General features: G+C 41.9%; 1 non-coding gene and 2 pseudogenes across 1 annotated transcript; all 3 read right to left on the bottom strand.

Annotated features, from left to right (window-relative positions):
* Positions 1–7,710: 7,710 nt before the first annotated feature.
* LOC141064955 (U2 spliceosomal RNA) lies at positions 7,711–7,888 on the bottom strand (annotated as a pseudogene).
* A 3,097-nt stretch (positions 7,889–10,985) lies between these two features.
* LOC141065201 (U2 spliceosomal RNA) lies at positions 10,986–11,169 on the bottom strand. The gene has a single exon (XR_012226339.1). It is a non-coding gene; the product is annotated as a U2 spliceosomal RNA (small nuclear RNA).
* A 5,607-nt stretch (positions 11,170–16,776) lies between these two features.
* Positions 16,777–16,955, bottom strand: LOC141064044 (U2 spliceosomal RNA; annotated as a pseudogene).
* Between the last annotated feature and the right edge of the window lie 7,267 nt (positions 16,956–24,222).

Genomic DNA, 24,222 nt, shown 5'->3' with positions numbered 1-24,222 from the left:
CTAAGATGCAAAATTACAACTTTTCCTTGTGTTTTTGGCATCCATGGAAAGTGAAAACACTGGGTGCGATCAAGGGACTGTAGAAGAAATCAGCGCAAATAGGGTCTTATCCGATATACAAAATAGCCATTACTTAGATTAAACTAACCTGATGTATCCGTTGAAAAAAGCATGGAATGTGAGCGTCAGCTGCAGCGGATCCACAGGTCAGTCAGTGACCAATAGACACCAAATGAAAGAATATTTGAGGATGGTTTCTACGCTGCTAGATGAACAAGAGTATATATTCCGGTATAATGAGTGAAAAGGCAGTGTGACGCATTTCGAAGTACAAAATTATTCTTCCTCAGGACTGACCACATTAGGGCAGAGACTTTGATCTCAGCAATTTGTCACATTATTATTAATTATTTATAAAGCACCATTGGTTCCATGGTGCTGTACATGAGTAGGGATTACATACAAATTACAGATATCACTTACAGTAAACCAATCATAGACTGATACAGAGGGGAGAGAAGACCCTGCCCTTGCGGGCTTACATTCTACATTCACTTACTGGGCTACTTGCTGCAGTTTTGATAAAATCACTGTTTTTTTCTACTGTAGATCTACCAGTTCTCTGCTGAGCTCTGTATAATCCCGCCCACACCACTGATTGGCTGCTTTCTGTGTACACTGTGTATGATCCAATCAGTGGCGTGGACGGGGTTATACAGATCACCATGAATATTGTAGGCTACATGGCAGCAGGTTTACTAGGCCTCTAGTGTTGTTTTGTTACTACAGTATATCATACGAGATCAATAGATCAATCAACTCATAGATCAATCAATTCACAGTCCCACTACAGCCATGTCGACACATAGCATAAATGCTGCATTGTTCTGCTCCTTTTTAGCTATATCAATTATTGTGTTTTATAGTACAGTAAGGATATGTGCACACATTAAGTATTTGGTGCAGAAATTTCTGCATCTCTTGGCAGCAACAAATATGCCCATTTTTGCTTCAGATTTTTCCTTATAAGGGTATGTACACATGCTGCAGATTCTGCTGCGGATTCGCAACAGATTTGCCTCTGCGTATCCGCAGTAGTTCCGCAGGCAGTGTACAGTATAATGTTATCCTATGGGTTTTCAAATCCGCAGTGCATATGCTGCAGTTTTTTCCGTGCGGAAAAGCTGCGGCTTTAAATCTGCAGTTTGTCTATTCTTTTTGCGGATTCCGCTGCGGTTTGACACCTGTTCCATTGTCCAGGTGGCCAACCACTGGCCAATCCGTAGGTCACTTTACCTGCAGATCCACACGGTAAAATCCGCAGGTAAATCCGCAGCGTGTGCACACAGCCTTAGTATGGGTGAAATCTGCAGCCAAAACCCTGAAAGAATTGAGATGCGACAGATTTAAATCCGCAAGTAACATAAGCAACATGTGCGTGAGACTTCAGGTTTCTCAATCACTTTGCTGGCATCAGGGAACCCTTCAGGTTTTGTGACAAATCTGCACTGAAAAATACACGTGTGCACCAAGCCTAAGACTATGTTCACAAGTTGCTGTTTTGCAGGGGTTTTTTTCTGCATTTTTAATGCAAATTTTCAGCTGTGTTTTAGAGTACCAGCCAAGGCTATGAGTTTACAGAAATCTGCTGTGTTTTTTCAAACTTTACCATGTCACTTCTTTCATGGTTTTCTCATCGCTTTTACAGCATTTTTTCACCCATAGCAATATGTAAGTGCAAAAATGCAAGTTTCACGTTTTGCTGCATTTTTAGTACAAAAACCTAAGGAAATTGCATCATGTTTTCCAGGTGGACAGTAAACTTTATCAGCATGCACAGGGGACAATAAAAATGCAGCAAATGCGAAGCAAAAACAGCACAACCTGCTTTCTTGTCAGCAGCCACTTTACTACTAAGGCCGGGGTCACACTAACTAACGCAAAATACGGTCAGTATTTTACATGCGTAATACGGATGAATGGCCCCTAAACAGTGCTCCGTATGTCATCCGTAATCAAGGTGTGGTCGCGTATTTTGCACATGTGAGCATCCGTATGTCATCCGTATGGCGAGATTTTCTCGCAGGCTTGCAAAATGGACATATAATGGAGCCCTATGACAGGGTTTATAACACAAACCAAAGAATAGATAGAATATGTATATATCCTTTCGTTTCTTTATTAAACCGGTCAGTGTGAGTTTACTGTATAGCCCACTGAATTGCCGGCTTTGCTAAAAGACACCGGGTGCGTATTTCTCGCAGGTCACATGTGTGGTCCGTGTGTAATCCGTATTTTTTGCGCACCCATAGACTTGCATTGGCGTACTACGGCCGTAGTACGCTGACAATCGCAGCATGCTGCGATTGGCACGGAGACTAGAATACGGATGAGAAATATACGGCTGGTGCGAGGGACCCCATAGAGAATCATTGGTCCGTGTGTAATGCGTGCTTTTAGCGCCTCTCACTCGGCCGTATTCCTCGCCAGTATGACCCTGGCCTAAGAGAGCAGGTTTTGCCTGCAGAAAAAAAATGCAGCAAAAATGCAACGTGTGAACATAGCCTTAAGCTGTGATTCTCCACTTACAAGTGCAACCGTGATGTTAATGTGTGCTTGTACAAGCGTTTTTTTAACATGCATATTTTTCAATATTTTTCAGGCTCCCCTTAAAAAAGGCACAGTCCAACATCATCTGTTGAAGCTCAGGAGGCATATGAATTCATAAAATCACTTCTACTTTGCTTGAACAGTTACATGCAGCAGATTTTTTTTTGCACAAAAACCTCAGCAAACCCCCCCAAAATGCATTTACGCTACGTGTGAACATGACATGACACTGCAGCACCAACACCTCCCTCTCACCAGAATTTCTGTATTATTGACAGACTGAGACTGCTACTCCCATTTTTCAATATGGATAAGCGCAGCAGTAGCTCACCACAATCTGATTTAGGCACATAAGTGTAATGATGATCTGTGCACTTTGACCTCCATTGCAACAAATGGCTGCTGCTTGGCCTGCCCTCATATCTAGTGGTTCTGATAGTACCCCTTGATTTGAGGATATGATAGCTGCAAGGCATTATAAGAAAATTGTTTGCCTGAGTATGACAAAATGAGCTCGCTCTCTGGCTACTGCAATCTTCAGCAGTGTGTGAAATCATGTCTGATATATATATCATTTTTTTCAAATTTATTTATTTTTTGCAAACCATGAGTGAATCACAAATTGTTCAAATTTTCAGTTGATTTGTAGCGGATTTATCTGTTCTGCAATGATTGTACCTTATGTGAAATAGCTTTAGGGCTCACACTCACATGCGAGAAACTCGGACGAGTCTGGCACGTCAATACCCGGCGCTGCCACCAGCACTTGGATTGGAGCGTTCAGCTGCATGTATTTCTGTGCAGCTGAATGCTCCGATCCAAGTGCCGGGTATTGACGTGCGAGACTCGTCCGAGTTTCTCGCATGTGAGTAAGAGCCCTTAGAAGGCAGGTGAGACTAGTGGGTCAAGTAGCACGTCAACTCCATGAGTGATGCTGGGGGCTACATGTGAGTTCTAGAAAACGTTTTCTTATGTTACAGATCGAAAAGTCATACCTCCCAATGAATGATGCAACAATATTTCATTGGTATAAATTCATTTTACAGCCCTGATTTCCCACTTTTTTTTTTTTTTTTTTTACTTTGGTTATGATTAGAGATGAGTGACTTTGCCTTTTTTAGGGTCAAGTCGAACGAAATCGGCCGACTATCGGGAAAAGTCGGAGGTCCGACTGAAACACGAAACCCAATGCAAGTCAATGGGGAAGCATAGTGGTAGGGAGTGGAGGACAGTAAAAACACCTACAGTGCCCATTTCAATGCCAACTACATCAATTCTTATTACTTAAGCTTGTCAACCTTAATTTCCTTTATAATAATAGTTACGCATTGAAAACTGGGGGTTATTTGGCTAAAGTTGTGGGGGGTTAGGGCTGGCTCCAGGTTTTTATGTGCCCCGGGTGAAAGAGTATCAGTGGGCCCCTTTAACACATACCACAATTCATGATGCGCTGATACGGCAGAGAAATATAGGTATAGTACAATGACAAATACTTCACTTCTAACATTACATGACTGATATCTATTTTTAATTCTACAATAGCTCAAAAAACCGGACCGTATATTCCTCCATACAGTATTATGGCCAGCACATGGTGCCCCATATATTGCTCTATACAGAATAATTGGTCCCATGTAATGTTGTATACAGTATATGATGAGCTCCACATAATGCTACAGTATATGATGGTCCCCATATAATGTGCAATAGAGTATAGGACGGTCCCCATAGAGTAGAATGAGCCCCACATATTGCTCCATACAGTATAATGAGTCGCATATAAAGCTCCATACAGTATATGATGGACCCCATATATTGCTCCAAACAGAATGGGCTCCATATAATGCTCCATACAGAATAGGCCCCATATGTGCTCCATATAATGCTCCATACCCTATATGATGCCCCATAAATAATGAACCCATATGATGCTCCAGTATATGATGGGCCCCATGGATGATGCTCCATTGTATGATGGGCCTATATAATGCTCCATATGCTGTATATATATCTAATACAGTCATATGTTAAAGTTTGGGCACCCCTATTAATGTTAACCTTTTTTCTTTATAACAATTTTGGTTCTTGCAACAGCTATTTCAGTTTCATATATCTAATAACTGATGGACTCAGTTCTATTTCTGGATTCAAATGAGGCTTATTGTACTAACAGAAAATGTGCAATCTGCATTTTAACAAAATTTGACTGATGCAAAAGTATGGGCACCTCAACATAAAGGTGACATTAATATTTCGTAGATCTTCCTTTTGCAAAAATAACAGCCTCTAGTCGCTTCCTGTAGCTATTAATGAGTTCCTGGATGAAGGTATTTGTGACCATTCCTGTTTACAGAACAATTCCAGTTCAGTTAATTTTGATGGTCACCGAGCATGGACAGCCCGCTTCAAATCATCCCACAGATGTTCAATGATATTCAGGTCTGGGAACTGGGATGGCCATTCCAGAACATTGTAATTGTTCCTCTGCATGAATGCCTGAGAAGATTTGGAGCAGTGTTTTGGATCATTGTCTTGCTGAAATATCCATCCCCTGCGTAACTTCAACTTCGTCACTGATTCTTGCACATTATTGTCAAGAATCTGCTGATACTGAGTTGAATCCATGCGACCCTCAACTTTAACAAGATTCCTGGTGCTGGCATTGGCCACACAGCCCCAAAGCATGATGGAACCTCCACCAAATTTTCCTGTGGGTAGCAAGTCTTTTTCTTGGAATGCTGTGTTTTTTAGCCTCCATGCATAACGCCTTTTTGTATGACCAAACAACTCAATCTTTGTTTCATCAGTCTACAGGACCTTCTTCCAAAATGTAACTGGCTTGTCCACATGTGCTTTTGCATACCTCAGGCGACTCTGTGGCGTGCTTGCAGAAACGGCTTCTTTCGCATCACTCTCCCATACAGCTTCTCCTTATGCAAAGTGTGCTGTATTGTTGACCGATGCACAGTAACACCATCTGCAGCAAGATGATGCGGCAGGTCTTTGGAGGTGGTCTGTGGATTGTCCTTGACTGTTCTCACCATTCTTCTTCTCTGCCTTTCTGATATTTTTCTTGGCCTGCCACTTCTGGGCTTAACAAGAACTGTACCTGTGTTCTTCCATTTCCTTACTGTGTTCCTCACAGTGGAAACTGACAGGTTAAATCTCTGAGACAACTTTTTGCATCCTTCCCCTGAAAAGCTATGTTGAATAATCTTTGTTTTCAGATCATTTGAGAATTGTTTTGAGGAGCCCATGATGCCACTCTTCATAGGAGAATGAAATAGGAGAACTACTTGCAAGTGGCCACCTTAAATACCTTTTCTCATGATTTGATACACCTGGCTATGAAGTTCAAAGCTCAATGAGGTTACAAAACCAATTTAGTGCTTCAGGAAGTCAGTAAAAAGTAGTTAGGAGTGTTCAAATCAAGAAAATGATAAGGGTGCCCATACTTTTGCACCGGTCAAATTTTGTTTAAATGCAGATTGCACATTTTCTGTTAGTACAATAAGCCTCATTTGAATCCAGAAATATAACTGAGTCCATCAGTTATTAGATATATGAAACTGAAATAGCTATTGCAAAAACCAAAATTGTTATAAAGAAAAAAGGATACCATTAATAGGGGTGCCCAAACTTTAACATATGACTGTATATAAAGCTCAAAGTGTGTATGTATGTGTGTATGTCCGGGATAGGCATCCACACCGTCAAAGCTACAGCCAAAAATTTGGCACAGTCACACGTCTGGACCCCGAGAGCATCCTAAGCTATGTTGTGAGGTGAAATTTTAACCCCGCGTGTTCCAATTCACCAAACAATTTTGCCCCTATCTACATAATGGGGAAAAAGTGTGCGTGTCAAGCCCTGCCCCTCATTATGATGTCATAATGCCCCTATCTACATAATGGGGAAACTGTGTGCGTATCAAGCCCCACCCCTCATTATGATGTCACAATGGTTGTCATGGCGATGCTGATGTCATCATAGGTTGCAAGCCCCGCCGCTCATTATGATGTCATAATGGTTGACTATGAGATGGTGGATGTGTGATGGGTATATGGGCACTGGACTATGGGATGGAGGATATGTATGATGGGTATATGGGCACTGGACTATGGGATGGAGGATATGTATGATGGGTATATGGGCACGGGACTATGGGATGGAGGATGTGTGATGGGTATATGGCACGGGACTATGGGATGGAGGATGGGTATATGGGCATTGGACTATGAGATGAAGGATGTGTGATGGGTAAATGGGCACTCGACTATGGGATGGCGAATATGTATGATGGGTATATGGGCATGGGACTATGGGATGGAGAATATGTATGATGGGTATATGGGCATGGGATGGAGGATGTGTGATGGGTATGTGGGCACTCGACTATGGGATGGAGGATATGTATGATGGGTATATGGGCATGGGCCTATGGGATCGTGGATATGTATGATGGGTATATGGGCACGGGACTATGGGATGGAGGATAATTATAATTTGTTATAACTAACCACAGTTAGTTACTATGCCCGGGCTCTTCAGCTGGTATATATATAAATTCAAAATTTAAAAGTAAATTTCAAAATTTAAAAGTACATTTCAAAATTTAATAGTTGGCAGGCCACAAGAGGGAGACAATGTTTCAAAATAGCCATCATTGAGTCAGTAATGTGTTAGAAATTGAATAACTTAGCTACACATGGGATACTTGAATTAAGGCGGGAAGTAATGAGGGCAAGGGGCTGCAGGCTTTGTAGCAGGTGGGTGTGCAGAAATGTATCTATTCCAAGCAAAACACATTACTGCAGCTTATCACACCTGTACCTACCACGCAGGAAGGCCAAGATAGATCATTATTTAAATTACAGATTGAATACAATACAATGCCTTCCATATAGAGGTGAATGATACTTGATATAGCAGAGTTGGTCAAGTTAAATCAAGGCAAAGGAATTTGAAATGTGCAACGTCGACCAAGAAAAAACTAATGCAGAGCAACCAAAGTTAAAAAAAAGCATTCTAATATTGCTTTGAAAAGACAACTTGCTTTGGTTTCAATTCAGTTCAGTCTGCTTTTGGAATCCGGTTTAGAGAGAGCACACCATCCCCGAAGATACTGCAATGACAGGACGATACATGGAGTTAATAGAGCAAGCTCTTTTTCCATCTCCCTGTTCTAAAAATCAATTTAATATAAGGTCCCCAGATAGGGGACTTATCAGATATTAAACTGATAAGAACGAGCGTGGTTCCCACCCCCCCCAACTGTCTGCTGAGGCTCCCTCAGCAGACTGAAGTTGGCTGCTGCCGCGCAGCTGCTAAATACTCTTGGCTGCCCATTGTGGCACGTGATCCAATTGTTCCATTGGCCCATTGTGACGCGTCAAAGTGTTCCATGAATGCAATACATTCTATCACAGTGTTCCATGAATGGAGCACATTCTGTCAATACATATATATACTAGCTGAAGAGCCCGGCGCTGCCTGGGCATAGTAGCTAACTGTGGTTAGTTATAGAAAATTATAATTATCCTCTATCCCATAGTCCCGTGCCCATATACCCATCATACATATCCACGATCCCATAGGCCCGTGCCCATATACCCATCATATCCTCCATCCCATAGTCGAGTGCCCATATACCCATCACACATCCTCCATCCCATAGTCCCATGCCCATATACCCATCATACATATTCTCCATCCCATAGTCCCATGCCCATATACCCATCATACATATTCTCCATCCCATAGTCCCATGCTCATATACCCATCATACATATTCGCCATCCCATAGTCGAGTGCCCATATACCCATCACACATCCTTCATCTCATAGTCCCGTGCCCATATACCCATCATACATATCCTCCATCCCATAGTCCCGTGCCCATATACCCATCATACATATCCGCCATCTCATAGTCCCGTGCCCATATACCCATCATACACATCCTCCATCCCATAGTCCCGTGCGCATATACATATCCGCCATCCCATAGTCCCGTGCCCATATACCCGTCATACATATCCTCCATCCCATAGTCCAGTGCCCATATACCCATCACACATCCTCCATCCCATAGTCCCGTCCCCATATACATATCCGCCATCCCATAGTCCCGTGCCCATATACCCGTCATACATATCCTCCATCCCATAGTCCAGTGCCCATATACATATCCGCCATCCCATAGTCCCGAGCCCATATACCCATCATACATATCCTCCATCCCATAGTCCCGTTCCCATATACTCATCACACATCCTCCAATCCATAGTCAACCATTATGACATCATAATGAGCGGCGGCAGGGCTTGCAACCTTTGATGACATCAGCGTCGCCATGGCAACCATTGTGACATCATAATGAGGGGCGGGGCTTAATACGCACACACTGCTTCCCCAGTATGCAAATAGGGGCATTGTGATATTACAATGAGGGGTGGGGCTTGACGCGCACACACTTTTCCCCCCAGTATGTAGATAGGGGCAACATTGTTTGGTGAATTGGAACGCGCGGGGTTAAAATTTCGCCTCACAACATAGCTTAGGACGCTCTTGGGGTCCAGACGTGTGACTGTGCCAAATTTTGTGGCTGTAGTTGCGACGGTGCGGATGCCTATCCCGGACAAACAAACATACACACACACACACACACACACACACACATACACACTTTGAGCGTTATATATTAGATATATATATTCAAAATTTAAAAGTAAATTTCATAATTTAAAAAGTTGGCAGATGACAATGTTTCAAAATAGCCATCATTGAGTCAGGAATGTGTTAGAAATTGAATAACTTAACTACACATGGGATACTTGAATTAAGGCGGGAAGTAATGAGGGTGTTAGGCGTCGGGTTCCTGCAACTGCACAGCAGGGATCCAGAGCCTCACATTCAGCGGTCTCCCATTCTCCAACGACCGCAGAGTAGCATGCTCAGCTGCCCTGTCGTTCCCGACGCTCTGCTCAGACCAGTTCTCTAGGTCTGATTGTTGCTGCCACCTCTGGGCCAGCAATAACAACGCAGGCTGCTCAGCAGCAAGCCGTTCCAGAGGCTGTCCTTCTGTTGCTCCACTGAGCATGCTCGCGAGACGATCTGCCATTGGAGATCGGGAGTCACATGCACAGGTCCTTCTCCTGATCTGATTGGTCCATCTCAGGGATCTGGAAGCTTCCGGAAGGTCCCGGCTATAAAAGGTTTCCATGGCCGCTCGGCCATGCGCTAGTATAGACTCTAGTTGCTACTGTGTGAATGGTGATGGATGCATGGACTTGCAAATGACTCATTAAGATTCCCTTCCCTCTGATATTACGTGTTTGGATAGGGAACTAGCGATACTCAGCGCCAGTCAGTGGCAAGCTACAGGCCACAGTGCACATCCTCCACAGTGTTAGCGTCCGACAGTGTGCCAGCTACTGGGCATTGTCGTATAGCGGCAGTGTCTGTCGCCACGCTGCAGTCAGCAGTAATTCTTGGCGTCCGCGGTTGCGACGCCGCCTGCACAGTAGGTCTATATGGATGTGGACCCTGTGTCTTGGGCCCAAGTCCTGTGATGTCAACAGGCTCGGCCATTGTATTTAACGCTTCGGTACCTCTGTGAAGAACCAGACACCGCCCAGCGCACTCCGGGTGACGTTTAACCCGCGTGCGTTATACCGCCATATTTGGCATCTGCCATTATCTAGCAGTAGTGTAGCACCTTCTGCACGGTGGACCCTGGGCGGCAAACACACTTATTATTATTTTTTAGTGCGTTCCGCCATCCCTAACAGAGGGCAAGGGGCTGCAGGCCTTGTAGCAGGTGGGTGTGCAGAAATGTATCTATCCAAAGCGAAACACATTACTGCAGCTTATCACACCTGTACCTACCAAGCAGCAAAGACCGAGATAGATCATTATTTAAATTATAGGTTGAATACAAGCCACTGGAATACTCTCAGACAGGTGAACGTAGGCCGAACATTCAATTGAAGATAAATTGTTTCTTTTTTATTGAATTCATATAAATATACATAAATATATATATATATATATATATATAATATTCAAAATTTGAAAGTCAATTTCAAAATTTAGAAGTTGGCAGGCCACAAGTGGGTGACAATGTTTCAAATTAGCCATCACTGAGTCAGGAATTGAATAACTTAACAACACATGGAATACTTGAATTAAGGCGGGAAGTAATGAGGGCAAGGGGCTGCAGGCCTTTTAGCAGGTGGGTGAAATGTGCAACATGGACCAAGAAAAACTAATGCAGAGCAACCAAAGTTGAAAAAAGCATTCAAATATTCCTTTGAAAAGACAACTTGCTTTGGTTTCAATTCAATGCAGTCTATTTTTGGAAACGGGTTTAGAGAGAGCGCACCATCCCCAAAGATACTGCAATGACGGGGAAATACACTGAGTGAATAGAGCAAGCTCTTTTTCCATCTCCCTGTTCTAAAAATCCATTTAATATATGGTCCCCAGATAGGGGACATATCAGATATTAAACTGATAAGAATGAGCGTGGTTCCCCCCCACCCAGACTGAAGCTGGCTGCTGCTGCGCAGCTGCTAAATACTCTGGGCTGCCCATTGTGACACGTGATCCAATTGTTCCATTGGCCCATTGTGACGTGATCCAATTGTTCCATTGGCCCATTGTGACTCGTGATTAGAGTTGAGCGATACCGTCCGATACTTCAAAGTATCGTATCGGATGGTATCGGCCGATCTTTAAAAAAAGTATCGGTATCGCCGATTCCGATACCGGAAGTCCCATTCAAGTCTATGGGACTTCCGGTATCGGAATAAGAAAAACCCTTTCCTGCCCTTGTACAGCCTCTCTGGGGTCTGTACGGGCCTTTCGGGGGGCTGTGCCGGCCTGCCAGGGGGTCTGTGCAGGCTCCGGTGGTCTGTGCCGGCCTGCCGGTGGTCTGTGCAGGCTCCGGGGGGCTGTGCCGGCCTGCCGGGGGGCTGTGCCGGCCTGCCGGGGGGCTGTGCCGGCCTGCCGGGGGGCTGTGCAGGCTCCGGGGGTCTGTGCAGGCATCGTCCGATGGGACTACAAGTCCCATCGGGCGATGCCTGCTACCATGACAGTGATTGACACATTAGCCAATGATGGGACAGTAGTAGTCCCATCATCCGGCTAATGTGTTAAATGTAAAAAAAAAAAAAAAAAATTACATGCTACATACATACAACATGCATACTACATACATGCTACATTCATACTACATACTACATACATGCTACATTCATACTACATAAATACTACATGCAACATACATACTACATATATACTACATGCATGCTACATACATACTGCATGCTACATACATACCACATATATACTACATACATACTACATGCATGCTACATGCTACATACATAACACATATATACTACATGCATGCTACATACATACTACATGCTACATACTACATGCATGCTACATACATACTACATGCTACATACTACATATATACTACATGCATGCTACATACATACTACATGCTACATACATACTACATATATACTACATGCATGCTACATACATACTACATGCTACATACTACATGCATGCTACATACATACTACATGCTACATACTACATATATACTACATGCATGCTACATACATACTACATGCTACATACATACTACATATATACTACATGCATGCTACATACATACTACATGCTACATACATACTACATATATACTACATGCATGCTACATACTACATGCTACATACATACTACATATATACTACATTCATACTACATACTACATATATACTACATACATACTACATACATACTACATGCATGCTACATACATACTACATGCATGCTACATACATACTACATACATACTACATGCATACCACATATATACTACATACATACAATACATTCATACAATACATACATAGACATACAGTACATATAACATAGAGTAACATACTTACCAATACTTGTCACATTGTTCCCCGAAGCCATTGTCTTTTCCGGGATAAATATTAACATAACAAACCACAAAAATACTCACCCACGATCCGAAGCAGTCCACGAGTGTGTCCCACGACGATCTTGGGTAGAGAACTGCAGCATCAGATGATGCTGCCGTTCTCTACGGGCTGCAGGAATCCAATGACGGAAGGTAGGTATCCTTCCGCACTGTATTCCTCCGCCACTTAAAAAAAAAAAAAGTCCCTAGTCTCACTTTATGCCATTGCTGTGTGGGAAATTCCCACACAGCAATGGCATAAAGTGAGACTAGGGACTTTTTTTTTTTAAGTGGCGGAGGAATACAGTGCGGAAGGATACCTACCTTCCGTCATTGGATTCCTGCAGCCCGTAGAGAATGGCAGCATCATCTGATGCTGCCGTTCTCTACCCAAGATCGTCGTGGGACACACTCGTGGACTGCTTCGGATCGTGGGTGAGTATTTTTGTGGTTTGTTATGTTAATATTTATCCCGGAAAAGACAATGGCTTCGGGGAACAATGTGACAAGTATTGGTAAGTATGTTACTCTATGTTATATGTACTGTATGTCTATGTATGTATTGTATGAATGTATTGTATGTATGTAGTATATATGTGGTATGTATGTAGCATGTAGTATGTATGTGGTATGTATGTAGCATGCATGTAGTATGTATGTAGCATGCATGTAGTATGTATGTAGCATGCATGTAGTATGTATGTAGCATGCATGTAGTATGTATGTAGTATGTATGTAGCATGCAGCATGTATGTAGCATGTATGTAGTATGTATGTAGTATATATGTAGTATGTATGTAGCATGTAGCATGCATGTAGTATATATGTAGCATGCATGTAGTATGTATGTAGTATGTATGTAGTATGTATGTAGTATGTATGTAGCATGCATGTAGTATGTATGTATGTAGTATGTATGTAGCATGCAGTATGTATGTAGCATGTATGTAGTATGTATGTAGTATATATGTAGTATGTATGTAGCATGCATGTAGTATGTATGTAGCATGCATGTAGTATGTATGCAGTATGTATGTAGCATGCAGTATGTATGTAGCATGTATGTAGTATGTATGTAGTATATATGTAGTATGTATGTAGCATGCATGTAGTATGTATGTAGCATGCATGTAGTATGTATGTAGTATTTTTTTTTTTTTTTTAACATTTAACACATTAGCCGGATGATGGGACTACTACTGTCCCATCATTGGCTAATGTGTCAATCACTGTCATGGTAGCAGGCATCGCCCGATGGGACTTGTAGTCCCATCGGACGATGCTTGCACAGACCCCCGGACATCAGCACAGCCCCCCGGCAGGCCGGCACAGCCCCCCGGCAGGCCGGTACAGACCCCCACAGGGTGCACAGACCACCGGCAGGCCGGCACAGCCCCCCGGCAGGCCGGTACAGACCCCGGGCAGTCCACACAGCCCCCTGGCAGGCCGGCACAGCCCCCCGGCAGGCCGGCAGAGACCCCCGGAAGGCCCGAAATGACGGCGCATCATGATGCGCACACACCGCGCATCATGATGACGTCAGGCCGTCAATCAACTGAACTTCCGATTCCGATGCCGAATTCCGATATTGAAAAAATATCGGAAGTCGGTATCGGAATTCCGATACAGCAAGTATCGGCCGATACCCGATACTTGCGGTATCGGAATGCTCAACACTACTCGTGATCCAATTGTTCCATTGGCCCATTGTGATACGTCAAAGTGTTCCATGAATAGAATACATTCTGTCACAGTGTTGCATGAATGGAACACATTCTATCTACTGCAGGCAGGCAGCGCACATAGCTGCTACAAGCCACCAGAATACTCAGGTGAACGTAGACTGAACATTCAATTAACATGCCAGATAAATTTTCTTTTTTATTGAATTCATATAAATATACACACATACACACACACACATATATATATATATATATATATATATATATATATAAAACATATAAAGCTCAATGTGTGTGTGTATGTATGTATGTATGTATGTATATATGTATGTCCGGGATTGGCATCCGCACTGTTGCAGCTACAGCCACAAAATTTGGCACAGTCGCACATCTGGACCCCGAGAGCGTCATAGGCTATGCTGTGAGGCAAAATTTTTCCCCGCGCGTTCCAATTCACCAAACAATTTTTCCCCTATGTATGTATTGGCATCTGCACCGTCGTAGCTACAGCCACAACATTTTGCAGTCACACGTCTGGACCCCGAGAGCATCATAGACTATGTTGTGAGGCAAAATTTTAACCCTGCGCATTCCAATTCACCAAACAATTATGCTCCTATCTGCATAATGGGGAAAAAGAAAGGAAAAGTGTTGGAGGCAAATTGACAGCTGCCAGATGTGAACTAGGGGGACTTAAAGAATGAGAGCGATGGCGCCAAAGAGTATATACCGTACAGTTGCTAAGGTGGGGCCCTGACATGGGATACTCACCACACACAGGGATATGAACACACACACAAAATGCACCACACACTACTACGTGCTTCAACACATATACCACCCTCAGCACACATTTCACCACACATACACCAACATTGCCACATAAAAGTCAAAACACAAAAGTTGCCACTCAAAACTCGCCATGCTGTCCCAGAGCTGTTTAAAAGATGAAAAATGAGCTGTGATTGGTTGCTATCATAAAGTTTTCTTAATAGACAGTTGTAGTAACTGAGGCCTATTATTCTTATCATTTCTATGGTGTTATCATCCTTCTGTAAAGCTGGAAATAAGACAATTTATTACCGTGCCAACACAGACCACCCTCTGCCACAGACTGCAGGGGGAGCCCAGTATCACACAGGATAGGATTAGATACATGGCTCAGCAGTCAGTATCACACAGGATAGGATTAGATACACAGCTCAGCAGTCAGTATCACACAGGAGAGGATTAGACACATGGCTCAGCAGGCAGTGTCACACAGGATAGGATTAGATACACAGGTCAGCAGTCAGTATCACACAGGATAGGAATTAGATACATAGCTCAGCAGACAGTATCACACAGGATAGGAATAGATACACAGCTGAGCAGACTATCACACAGGATACGATTAGATACACAGCTCAGCAGTCAGTATCACACAGGATAGGAATAGATACAAGGCTCAGCAGACCGTATCACACAGGAGAGGATTAGACACACAGCCCAGCAGTCAGTATCACACAGGATAGGGTCTGTTACACAGCTGAGCAGACTGTATCACACTGGATAGGATTAGATACATAGCTCACCAGCCAGTATCACATAGGATAGGATTAGATACACAGCTCAGCAGTTAGTATCACACAGGATAGGGTCAGATCCCCAGCTGAGCAGACTTTATCACACAGGATAGGATTAGATACGCAGTTCAGCACACAGTATCACACAGAATAGCATTAGATACATGGCTCAGCAGACAGTATCACACAGGATAGGATTAGATGCACGGTTTTTATGTGCAATATAATCATAATTTGTTATAACTAACCACAGTTGGTTACTATGCCCAAGCAATGCCGGGCCCTTCAGCTAGTGTGTGTGTGTGTATGTGTGTGTGTGTGTGTGTGTGTGTGTGTGTGTGTATATATATATATACATACATATATATATATATATATATATATATATATATATATATATATATATATATATTCAAAATTTAAAAGTTGGCAGGCCACAAGAGGGAGACAATGTTTCAAAATAGCCATCATTGAGTCAGGAATGTGTTAGAAATTGAATAACTTAACTACACATGGGATACTTGAATTAAGGCGGGAAGTAATGAGGGCAAGGGGCTGCAGGCCTTGTAGCAGGTGATTGTGCAGAAATGTATCTATCCAAAGCGAAACACATTACTGCAGCTTATCACACCTGTACCTACCAAGCAGCAAAGGCCGAGATCGATCATTATTTAGATTACAGATTGAATACAATACAATGCATTCCATATAGAGGTGAATAATACTTGATGTAGTAGAGTTGGTCAAGTTAAATCAAGCCAAAGGAATTTGAAATGTGTAACATGTACCAAGAAAAAACTAATGCAGAGCAACCAAAGTTGAAAAAAGTATTCAAATATTGCTTTGAAAAGACAACTTGCTTTGGTTAAAATTCAATTCAGTCTGTTATTGGTAACCGGCTTAGAGAGAGCTCACCATCCCTGAAGATACCGCAATGACTGGGCAATACATGGAGTGAATAGATCAAGCTCTTTTTCCATCTCCCTGTTCTAAAAATCCATTTAATATATGGTCCCCAGATAGGGGACGTATCAGATATTAAACTGATAAGAACAAGAGTGGTTCCCCCCACCCCCCAACTGTCTGCTGAGGCTCCCTCAGCAGACTGAAGCTGGCTGCTGCCGCGCAGCTGTTAAATACTCTGGGCTGCCCATTGTGACACGTGATCTAATTGTTCCATTGGCCCATTGTGACACGTGATCCAATTGTTCCATTAGCCCATTGTGACGCATCAAAGTGTTCCATGAATAGAATACATACTATCACAGTGTTCCATGAATGGAACACATTCTATCTACTGCAGGCAGGCAGCGCACATAGCTGGTACAAGCCACTACTATACTCTCAGACGGGTGAACATAGGCCGAACATTCAATTAACAAGCCAGATAAATTTTCTTTTTTATTAAATTCATATAAATATACAAAAATGCATATATATATATTCAAAATTTAAAAGTAAATTTCAAAATGTAAAAGTTGGCAGGCCACAAGAGGGTGACAATATTTCAAAATAGCCGTCATTGAGTCAGGAATGTGTTACAAAATTGCACAACTTAACTACACATGGGATATTGAATTAAGGCAGGAAGTAATGAGGGCAAGGGCTGCAGGCCTTGTAGCAGGTGGGTGTGCAGAAATTTATTTATGCAGAGCGAAACACATTACTGCAGCTTATCACACCTATACCTACCAAGCAGCAAAGGCCGAGATAGATCATTAAAAACCTCCACAACTGTCTGCTGAGGCTCCCTCAGCAGACTGAAGCTGACTGCTGCCACGCAGCTGTTAAAGAACAAGAGCCCATTGTGACACGACAGTGTTTCCTATAAAAGCCAGTGGCCATTGTGACACATCGGTGTTCCATTTAAAGAACAAGAGCACATTGGGACACTTCAGTGTTCCATTTAAAGAACAAGAGCCCATTGTCACACATCATTGTTCCATTTAAAGAACAAGAGCCCATTGTGACACATCAGTGTTCCATTTAAAGAACAAGAGCCCATTGTCACACATCATTGTTCCATTTAAAGAACAAGAGCCCATTGTGACACATCAGTGTTCCATTTAAAGAACAAGAGCCCATTTTTACACTTCATTGTTCCATTTAAAGAACAAGAGCCCATTGTGAAAAGTCAGTGTTCCATTTAAAGAGCAAGAGCCCAAATTAACAAATCATTGTTCCGTTAAAAGAACAAGAGCCCATTGTGACACATAAGTGTTCCATTTAAAGAACAAGAGCCCATTGTGACACATCAGTGTTCCGTCAGAGCCCATTGTGACACATCAGAGTTCCATTTAAAGAACAAGAGCTCATTGTGACAAGTCAGTGTTCCATATAAAAGCCAGATCCCATTGTGACACATCAGTGTTCCATTTAAAGAACAAGAGCACATTGTGATACATCAGTTTTTCATTTAAAGAAAAAGAGCCCATTGTGACAAGTCAGTGTTCCATTTAAAGAACAAGAGCACATTGTGATACATCAGTTTTTCATTTAAAGAAAAAGAGCCCATTATGACACCTCAGTGTTCCAACAAACAACAAGAGCCCATTGAAACACATCAGTGTTCCATTTAAAGAACAAAATCCCATTATGATACATCAGTGTTTCATTTAAAGAAAAAGAGCCCATTTTGACACATCAGTGTTCCAATCAAAGACCAAGAGACCATTGTGACACATCAGTGTTCCATATAAAAGCCAGAGCATATTGTGACACATCAGTGTTCCATTTAACGAAAAAGAGCCCATTGTGACACATCAGTGTTCCAATCAAAGAGCAAGAGACCATTGTGACACATCAGTGTTCCATATAAAATCCAGAGCATATTGTGACATATCAGTGTTCCACTTAACGAAAAAGAGCCCATTGTGACACATCAGTGTTCCATATAAGGAACAAGAGCCAATTGTGACACATCAGGGTTCCATACAAACAACAAGAGCCCATTGTGACACATGAGTGTTTCATTTAAAGAACAAGAGGCCATTGTGACACCTCATTGTTCGATTTAAAGAACAAGAGCCCATTGTGAAAAGTCAGTGTTCCATTTAAAGAGCAAGAGCCCAAATTAACAAATCAGTGTTCCATTAAAAGAACAAGAGCCCATTGTGACCCATCAGTGTTCCACTTAAAGAACAATAGCCCATTGTGACACATCAGTGTTCCATATAAAAGTCAGATCCCTTTGTGACACATCAGTGTTCCATTTAAAGAACAAGAGCCCATTGTGACACCTCAGTGTTCCATACAAACAACAAGAGCCCATTTTGACACATCAGTGTTCCATTTAAAGAACAAGAGCACAATGGGACTCTTCAGTTTTCCATTTAAAGAAAAAGCCCATTGTGAAACATCAGTGTTCCACAGAAAAGCCAGAGCCCATTGTGAAACGGTAGTGTTCCATTTTAAGAACAAGAGGCCATTGTGACACCTCATTGTTCCATTTAAAGAACAAGAGCCCATTGTAACACATGAGCGTTTCATTTAATAAACAAGAGCCCATTGTGACACATCCGTGTTCCATATAAAAGCCAGAGCCCATTGTGACACGTCAGTGTTCCATTTAAAGAACAAGAGCCCATTGTAACACATCAGTGTTCCATATAAAAGCCAGAGCCCATTAAGACACGTTAGTGTTCCATTTAAAGAACAAAAGCCCATTATGATACATCAGTGTTTCATTTCAAGAAAAAGAGCCCATTGTGACACATCAGTGTTCCATATAAAGAACAAGAGCCCATTGTGACACATCAGGGTTCCATACAAACAACAAGAGCCCATTGTGACACATCAGTGTTCCATATAAAAGCCAGAGCCCATTGTGACATCTCAGTGTAACATTTAAAGATCAAGAGCCCGTTGTGACACATCAGTGTTCCATATAAAAGCCAGAGCCCATTGTGACATGTCAGTGTTCCATTTAAAGAAGAAGAGCCCATTGTGACACGTCAGTGTTCCATATAAAAGCCAGAGCCCATTGTGACACATCAGTGTTCCATTTAAAGAACAAGAGCACATTGTGATACATCAGTGTTTCATTTAAAGAAAAAGAGACCATTGTGACACCTCAGTGTTCCATACAGACACCAAGAGCCCATTGTGACACATCAGGGTTACATACAAACAACAAGAGCTCATTGGGACACATGAGTGTTTCATTTAGAGAACAAGAGGCCATTGTAACACTTCATTGTTCCATTTAAAGAACAAGAGCCCATTTTTACACTTCATTGTTCCATTTAAAGAACAAGAGCCCATTGTGAAAAGTCAGTGTTCCATTTAAAGAGCAAGAGCCCAAATTAACAAATCAGTGTTCCATTAAAAGAACAAGAGCCCATTGTGACACGTCAGTGTTCCATATAAAAGCCAGAGCCCATTGTGACACATCAGTGTTCCATTTAAAGAACAAAAGCCCATTATAATACATTAGTGTTTCATTTAAAGAAAAAGAGTCCATTTTGACACATCAGTGTTACATATAAAGAACAAGAGCCCATTGTGACACATCAGTGTTCCATATAAAACCCAGAGCCCACTGTGACACGTCCGTGTTCCATTTAAAGAAGAGCCCATTGTGACACGTCAGTGTTCCATATAAAAGCCAGAGCCCATTGTGACACATCAGTGTTCCATTTAAAGAACAAGAGCACATTGTGATACATCAGTTTTCCATTTAAAGAAAAAGAGCCCACTGTGACACCTCAGTGTTCCATATAAACAACAAGAGCCCATTGTGACACATCAGTGTTCCATTTAAAGAACAAGGGCCCATTGTGACGTATCAGTGTTCCATACAAAATTTAGAGCCCATTGTGACACATCAGTGTTACATTTAAAGAACAAGTGCCCATTGTGACACCTCAGTGTTCCATACAAACAACAAGAGCCCATTGTGACACATCAGTGTTCCATTTAAAGAAAAAAAGCCCATTGTGACACATCAGTGTTTCATATAAAAGCCAGAGCATATTGTGACACATCAGTGTTCCCTTTAACGAAAAAGAGCCCATTGTGACACATCAGTGTTCCATATAAAGAACAAGAGCCCATTGTGACACATCAGTGGTCCATTTAAAGAACAAGAGCCCATTGTGACACATCAGTGTTCCATATAAAAGTCAGAGCTCATTGTGACACGTCAGTATTCCACTAAACGAAAAAGAGCCCATTGTGACACCTCATTGTTCCATTTAAAGAAAAAGAGCCCATTGAGACACCTCAGTGTTCCATACAGACAACAAGAGCCCATTGTGACACATCAGTGTTCCATTTAAAGAACAAGAGCCCATTTTTACACTTCATTGTTCCATTTAAAGAACAAGAGCCCATTGTGAAAAGTCAGAGTGTTCCATTTAAAAAGCAAGAGCCCAAATTAACAAATCATTGTTCCATTAAAAGAACAAGAGCCCATTGTGACACATCAGTGTTCCATACAAAAGTCAGAGCCCATTGTGACACATCAATGTTCCATTTAAAGAACAATAGCCCATTATGACACCTCAGTGTTCCATGCAAACTACAAGAGCCCATTGTAACACATCAGTGTTCCATTTAAAGAACCCGAACACAATGGGACACTTCAGTTTTCCATTTAAAGAAAAAGAACCCATTGTGAAACATCAGTGTTCCATATAAAAGCCAGAGCCCATTGTGACACGTTAGTGATCCATTTAAAGACGAAGAGCCCATTGTGACACATCAGTGTTCCATTTAAAGAACAAGAGCACATTGTGATACATCAGTTTTTCATTTAAAGAAAAAGAGCCCATTATGACACCTCAGTGTTCCAACAAACAACAAGAGCCCATTGAAACACATCAGTGTTCCATTTAAAGAACAAAATCCCATTATGATACATCAGTGTTTCATTTAAAGAAAAAGAGCCCATTTTGACACATCAGTGTTCCACTCAAAGACCAAGAGACCATTGTGACACATCAGTGTTCCATATAAAAGCCAGAGCATATTGTGACACATCAGTGTTCCATTTAACGAAAAAGAGCCCATTGTGACACATCAGTGTACCAATCAAAGAGCAAGAGACCATTGTGACACATCAGTGTTCCATATAAAAGCCAGAGCATATTGTGACATATCAGTGTTCCATTTAACGAAAAAGAGCCCATTGTGACACATCAGTGTTCCATATAAGGAACAAGAGCCAATTGTGACACATCAGGGTTCCATACAAACAACAAGAGCCCATTGTGACACATGAGTGTTTCATTTAAAGAACAAGAGGCCATTGTGACACCTCATTGTTCGATTTAAAGAACAAGATCCCATTGTGACACATCAGTGTTGCATTTAAAGAACAAGAGCCCATTTTTACACTTCATTGTTCCATTTAAAGAACAAGAGCCCATTGTGAAAAGTCAGTGTTCCATTTAAAGAGCAAGAGCCCAAATTAACAAATCAGTGTTCCATTAAAAGAACAAGAGCCCATTGTGACCCATCAGTGTTCCACTTAAAGAACAATAGCCCATTGTGACACATCAGTGTTCCATATAAAAGCCAAAGCCCATTGTGACACGTCAGAGTTCCATATAAAAGCCAGAGCCCATTGTGACACATCAGTGTTCCATTTAAAGAACAAGAGCACATTATGATACATCACTTTTTCATTTAAAGGAAAAGAGCCCATTGTGACACCTCAGTGTTCCACTTAAAGAACAAGGGCCCATTGTGACATATCAGTGTTCCATACAAACAAAAAGAGCCCATTGTGACACATCGGTGTTCCACTTAAAGAACAAGGGCCCATTGTGACATATCAGTGTTCCATACAAAAGTCAGATCCCTTTGTGACACATCAGTGTTCCATTTAAAGAACAAGAGCCCATTGTGACACCTCAGTGTTCCATACAAACAACAAGAGCCCATTTTGACACATCAGTGTTCCATTTAAAGAACAAGAGCACAATGGGACTCTTCAGTTTTCCATTTAAAGAAAAAGCCCATTGTGAAACATCAGTGTTCCACAGAAAAACCAGAGCCCAATGTGAAACGGTAGTGTTCCATTTTAAGAACAAGAGGCCATTGTGACACCACATTGTTCCATTTAAAGAACAAGAGCCCATTGTGACACATCAGTGTTCCATTTAAAGAACAAGAGCCCATTGTAACACATGAGCATTTCATTTAATAAACAAGAGCCCATTGTGACACATCCATGTTCCATATAAAAGCCAGAGCCCATTGTGACACGTCAGTGTTCCATTTAAAGAACAAGAGCCCATTGTGACACATCAGTGTTCCATATAAAAGCCAGAGCCCATTGAGACACGTTAGTGTTCCATTTAAAGAACAAAAGCCCATTATGATACATCAGTGTTTCATTTCAAGAAAAAGAGCCCATTGTGACACATCAGTGTTCCATATAAAGAACAAGAGCCCATTGTGACACATCAGGGTTCCATACAAACAACAAGAGCCCATTGTGACACATCAGTGTTCCATATAAAAGCCAGAGCCCATTGTGACAACTCAGTGTAACATTTAAAGATCAAGAGCCCGTTGTGACACATCAGTGTTCCATATAAAAGCCAGAGCCCATTGTGACACGTCAGTGTTCCATTTAAAGAAGAAGAGCCCATTGTGACACGTCAGTGTTCCATATAAAAGCCAGAGCCCATTGTGATACACCAGTGTTCCATTTAAAGAACAAGAGCACATTGTGATACATCAGTGTTTCATTTAAAGAAAAAGAGACCATTGTGACACCTCAGTGTTCCATACAGACATCAAGAGCCCATTGTGACACATGAGTGTTTCATTTAGAGAACAAGAGGCCATTGTAACACTTCATTGTTCCATTTAAAGAACAAGAGCCCATTTTTACACTTCATTGTTCCATTTAAAGAACAAGAGCCCATTGTGAAAAGTCAGTGTTCCATTTAAAGAGCAAGAGCCCAAATTAACAAATCAGTGTTCCATTAAAAGAACAAGAGCCCATTGTGACACGTCAGTGTTCCATTTAAAGAACAAAAGCCCATTATAATACATTAGTGTTTCATTTAAAGAAAAAGAGCCCATTTTGACACATCAGTGTTACATATAAAGAACAAGAGCCCATTGTGACACATCAGTGTTCCATATAAAACCCAGAGCCCACTGTGACACGTCAGTGTTCCACTTAAAGAATAGCCCATTGTGACACGTCAGTGTTCCATATAAAAGCCAGAGCCCATTGTGACACATCAGTGTTCCATTTAAAGAACAAGAGCACATTGTGATACATCAGTTTTTCATTTAAAGAAAAAGAGCCCACTGTGACACCTGTGTTCCATACAAACAACAAGAGCCCATTGTGATACATCAGTGTTCCATTTAAAGAACAAGGGCC

The sequence above is a fragment of the Dendrobates tinctorius genome, unplaced genomic scaffold (assembly GCF_039654945.1).
Source record: "Dendrobates tinctorius isolate UK_male_01 unplaced genomic scaffold, ASM3965494v1 ptg000250l, whole genome shotgun sequence".
NCBI lineage: Eukaryota > Metazoa > Chordata > Amphibia > Anura > Dendrobatidae > Dendrobates > Dendrobates tinctorius.
The sequence above is the reverse complement of the archived record's forward strand: the minus strand, read 5'-3'. Positions and strand labels throughout refer to the sequence as shown.